We start from the raw sequence: 6000 nt of genomic DNA on the forward strand, positions 1-6000 counted from the left end.
GGTGATGGTGGTGACGGTGATGATGATGATGATGGTGATAATGATGGTGGTCATGGTGGTGATGGTGGTGACGGTGGTGGTGATGGTGGTGATGGTGGTGGTGACGGTGATGATGATGATGGTGATAATGATGGTGATGATGATGGTGATGATGGTGATGATGATGGTGATGATTGTGATGATGATGATGGTGATAATGATGGTGATGATGATGGTGATGATTGTGATGATGATGATGATGGTGATAATGATGGTGATGATGATGGTGATGATGATGGTGATGATGGTGATGTGTCCACCACACACAAAGTCGTTATACTCAACTTTATTTATTGTTCCACCACCATCACTCCCACCACCATCACCACCATCACCACCATCATTACCACCATCACCACCATCATTACCACCACTATCATCATCTGTGTGTGTGTCTGTGTGTGTGTCTGTGTGTGTGTCTGTGTGTATGTGTGTCTGTGTGTGTGTCTGTGTATGTGTGTCAGTGTGTGTGTGTCTGGGTGTGTCTGTGTGTGTGTGTCTGTGTGTGTTTGTGTGTGTGTCTGTGTGTATGTGTGTCTGTGTGTGTGTCTGTGTGTGTGTCTGTGTGTGTCTGTGTATGTGTGTGATTCTGTGTGTGTGTGTGTGTCTGTGTGTCTGTGTGTGTCTGAGTGTGTGTGTGTGTCCGTGTGTTAGTGTGTGTGTCTGTGTGTCTCTATGTGTGTCTGTGTGTGTGTGTCTGTGTGTGTGTGTCTGTGTCTCTGTGTGTGTGTGTCTGTGTGTGTGTCTGTGTGTGTCTCAGGCATGAAGCAAGGGTAGCAGTAGAGCGAGCATGGCCGTCAGTCCTCCCAACCTCCCGGCCACCGTCACAGCCCCGTTCCTGCACCTGGACACTGCACAAAGACAAAGATCACCCGTGTAGCCTCACTCACTCACCCACTCACTCACTCACCCACTCACTCACCCACTCACTCACCCACTCACTCACTCACCCACTCACTCACCCACTTACTCACTCACTCAACCACTCACTCACCCACTCACTCACTCACCCACTCACTCACTCACCCACTCACTCACTCATCCACTCACTCACTCACCCACTCACTCACCCACTCACTCACCCACTCACTCACCCACTTACTCACTCACTCAACCACTCACTCACCCACTCACTCACTCACCCACTCACTCACTCACCCACTCACTCACTCATCCACTCACTCACTCACTCACCCACTCACTCACCCACTCACTCACCCACTCACTCACCCACTCACTCACTCACTCACCCACTCACTCACTCACCCACTCATTCACTCACTCACCCCCTCACTCACTCATTCACTCACTCACTCACCCAGTCACTCACTCACCCACTTACTCACTCACTCACCCACTCACTCACCCACTCACTCACTCACTCACCCACTCACTCACTCACTCACCCACTCACTCACTCACCCACTCATTCACTCACTCACCCACTCACTCACTCACCCACTCATTCACTCACTCACCCCCTCACTCACTCACTCACCCAGTCACTCACTCACCCACTCACTCACTCACTCACCCACTCACTCACCCACTCACTCACCCACTTACTCACTCACTCACCCACTCACTCACCCACTCACTCACTCACTCACCCACTCACTCACTCATTCACCCACTCACTCACTCACTCACCCACTCACTCACTCACTCACCCACTCACTCACTCACCCACTCACTCACCCACTCACTCACCCACTCACTCACTCACCCACTCACTCACTCCCCCACTCACTCACTCACTCACCCACTCACTCACCCATTCACTCACCCACAAACTCACTCACTCACCCACGCAAAGACTCACTCACACCCACTCAGTCACTCAAACACCCACTCACTCACTCACTAACCCACTCACTCACCCACTCACTCACACACCCAATCACTTACTCACCCACTCAAAGACTCACACAATCACTAACTCACTCACCCACTCACTCACTCACCCACTCACTCACCACTCACTCACTCACTCACCCACTCACTCACCACTCACTCACTCACCCACCCACTCACTCACCCACTCAGTCACTCACACACGTACAAACTCACTCAACAACAACAACAACCTACAACCGCCATTCACCACTAAGTGGCGGTGACGTCACCACGACGCTTGTGCCAGGCTATGTGCACCCTGAGGCCACGTGAAGTGTCGAACGCCCGCTGGCAGGAGGTCACGGGGCAGACCCAGGTGCCACGGGTCGACTGACTAAGATGACTGAGATGACTGGCTGATGCACCACCTGTGCCCCCTACTGTGCCAATCCGCTGTGCTTTAGCCACCCGGCGCTCCGCTCGTTGTTGTGAGCGTCGCTCCTCCGCCCTCCGTTGTTGTTGGAGGGCGACTGCCTCCAACTGCCCAGTAGCGTCCTTCACGAGCCTCCTCCACAGAGGCCGATCTTGACACCGCTGGTACCAGTCATCGGCAAGTCCACTCAGCTCCACGTCCTCCTGTACCACATCACTCCATCTCTTCTCTAGCCCGTGCCGCGCCCGTTTAGCCCCCTCAATCCGGCCGAACAAAAGCTGTTTCGGCATGCGGTGGCTGGGCATGCGGGCTACATGACCCATATGTAGGGGTGCTATGGGGGAATAAACAACATGGCACGGGAAGGTGTGGTTCACCCACACCTTGGTGGCTACAACAACGTCCGCTAAGGCTCCAGTGGGTATAAAGTGCGGCGGGGAGCCAGGGAGCTCGGGGCAGAGTGTGGGGCCCGAGGCTGAAGCAACCGGTGAAGAAAGAAGGGCAGCTAGGCGAGACCCTGGGACTCCTGTGACCGCTGCCCCTTTCAGGACCGGCACAGCAAGCCAGTGGTGCGGTCCCAGAGCCCCAGAGTCGGAGTCCTTCTAAGGGCCGGTCTGGTCGGCGGGGTGCCCAGATCTGTGCCTAACCAGGGCCGGATGATCTGATAGCCTCCCTTAGAGCCCTAGCAGGAGGAGGAACTGAGAGCCTAGAGCTTAGGCTAGAGAGCCTGGGGTGGTGTGTTCCTGAGTTATACGGGTGGAGGGGCCGCTACCCCTTCTAGTGTAACCCTTGTTAAGGTTTAAATAAATAGTGCTGCTTCTATTCTGCCGTCTCCGTGTCCTGGAACCCACTACACATACATAGACACACACATAGACACATAGACACACACACACACGTAGACATAAAGACATAGACACGTACCTCTGCTGTCTCTCTGCACTCCGTTCTCCGCTTTGCTGATGTTGAGCAAAGCGGCGTTGACAATCACCAACTCGGCCGTTCCTGGGGAACATCAACATCATCAACTCACCCACCCACTCACCCACCCACCCACCCACTCAACCACCCACCCACTCACCCACCCACCCATCCACCCACCCACCCACTCACCCACCCACTCACCCATCCACCCACCCATCCACCCACCCACTCAACCACCCACCCACTCACCCATCCACCCATCCACCCACCCACCCACTCACCCACCCACTCACCCATCCACCCACCCACCCACCCACTCACTCACCCACCCACCCATCCACCCACCCACTCACTCACCCATTCACCCACCCACTCACTCACTCACCCACCCACCCACCCACTCACCCATCCACCCATTCACTCAATCACCCATTCACTCAATCACCCACCCAGTCACCCACTCACTCACCCACTCACTCACTCACCCACTCACTCACCCACTCACGCACCGATTCACTCACCCACCCACTCACCCACTCACTCACTCACTCACCCACCCACCCACCCACTCACTCACCCATCCACCCACCCACCCACCCACTCACCCACCCAACCACTCACTCACCCACCGACTCACCCACCCATTCACCCACTCACTCACCCACCCACCCACCCACTCACTCACCCACCCACTCACTCACCCATCCACCCAATCACTCACCCACCGACTCACTCACCCACCAACCCACCCACTCAATCGCTCACCCACTCACTCACTCACCCACCTCCTCACTCACCCACCCACCCAACCACTTACTCAACCACTCACTCACTCACCCACCCAACCACCCACCCACTCATCCACTCACTCACTCACTCACCCACACACCCACTCACCCACCAACTCACCCACTCACCCACCCACTCACCCACCCACCCACCCATTCACTCACTCAGCCACTCACCCACCCACTCACCCAACCAATCACCCACCCACTCACTGACCCAATCACTCACCAATCCACCAACTCACCACCCACCCACTCACGCACCCACCCACCCACTCACCCACCCACTCATCCACTAACTCACTCACCCACCCACCCACTCACTCACCAACCCACCCACCCATTCACCCAGGGACCCACCGACTCACCCACCCACTCACCCACCCACTCACCCACCCACCCACTCTCTCACCCACCCACCCAATCACTCACTCAGCCACTCACTCACCCAGCCACTCACCCACTCACCCACCCACTCACTCACTCATCCACTCACTCACTCACCCACCCACTCACCCACTAACCCACCCACCCACTAACTCACTCACCCACCCACTCACCCATTCACTCAGCAACCCACCCACCCACTCACCCACCCACCCACTCACCCATTCACTCACCCACCCACCCACCAACTCACACACCCACCCACGCACCCACTCACTCACTCACCCACCCACTAACCCACCCACCCACTCACCCACTCACTCACCCACCCACTGACCCACTCACTCACCCACCCACGCAATTACTCACCCACCCATCCACTCACCGATTTCACCGCCACCATCACCAACACCAACAACATCACCAATACGACCATCACGAACAGATCCATCGCCGCAGGAATCACCACAAGGCTCTGCAGATTTTGGTTCAGCGAATCTGAAAAATATTTGCGTGGCAATGAGATGTGTCGTGGGCCGGTCACTTACTCAGTCACTCAGTCAGTCATTCAGTCACTCACTCAGTCACTCACCCACTCAGTCACCCACTCACTCGGTCAGTCACTCAGTCAGTCATTCAGTCACTCACTCAGTCAGTCAGTCAATCAGTCACTTACTCACTCACACCCACTCACTCACCCACTCACCCATTCATTCACCCACTCACTCACCCACTCACCCACTCACCCCGTCACTCAGTCACTCACCCACTCAGTCACCCACTCACTCGGGCAGTCACTCAGTCAGTCGAACAATCACTCGTTCACCCACTCAGTCACTCACTCAGTCAGTCACTCAGTCACTCACTCGTTCACCCACTCAATCACTCAGTCCGTCAGTCACTCAGTCACCCACTCAGTCACTCACTCAGTCACTCACCCACTCAGTCATCCACTCACTCGGTCAGTCACTCAGTCAGTCGAACACTCACTCGTTCACCCACTCAGTCACTCACTCAGTCAGTCACTCAGTCACTCACTCAGTCACTCACTCGGTCACTCACTCGTTCAGTCAGTCAGTCAATCAGTCACTTACTCACTCACACCCACTCACTCACCCACTCACCCATTCATTCACCCCGTCACTCAGTCACTCACCCACTCAGTCACTCAGTCACTCACTCGTTTACCCACTCAATCACTCAGTCAGTCAGTCACTTAGTCACCCACTCAGTCACTCACTCTGTCACTCGGTCACTCACTCAATCACTCAGTCAGTCAGTCAGTCAATCAGTCACTCACTCACTCACACCCACTCACTCACCCACTCACCCCCTCACTCAGTTACTCACCCAATCACTCGGTCAGTCAATCAGTCACTCACTCGGTCACTCACTCGGTCACTCAGTCAGTCAGTCAATCAGTCACTTACTCACTCACACCCACTCACTCACCCACTCACCCATTCATTCACCCACTCACTCACCCACTCACCCACTCACCCCCTCACTCAGTTACTCACCCAATCACTAGGTCACTCACTCAGTCACTCACTCGGTCACTCACTCGGTCACTCAGTCAGTCAGTCAATCAGT

General features: G+C 55.4%; 1 long non-coding RNA gene across 1 annotated transcript; it reads right to left on the bottom strand.

The window, feature by feature from the left end:
- Positions 1 to 715: 715 nt before the first annotated feature.
- LOC116958486 (uncharacterized) lies at positions 716 to 4921 on the bottom strand. The gene is made up of 3 exons (XR_004405415.2): positions 4793 to 4921; positions 3233 to 3313; positions 716 to 890 (listed from the first exon to the last, which is right to left on the bottom strand). It is a non-coding gene; the product is annotated as an uncharacterized LOC116958486 (long non-coding RNA).
- Between the last annotated feature and the right edge of the window lie 1079 nt (positions 4922 to 6000).

Source organism: Petromyzon marinus, chromosome 78 (genome assembly GCF_048934315.1).
Source record: "Petromyzon marinus isolate PM22_M1 ecotype Great Lakes invasive population chromosome 78, UKy_Petmar_22M1.pri1.0, whole genome shotgun sequence".
Lineage (NCBI taxonomy): Eukaryota > Metazoa > Chordata > Hyperoartia > Petromyzontiformes > Petromyzontidae > Petromyzon > Petromyzon marinus.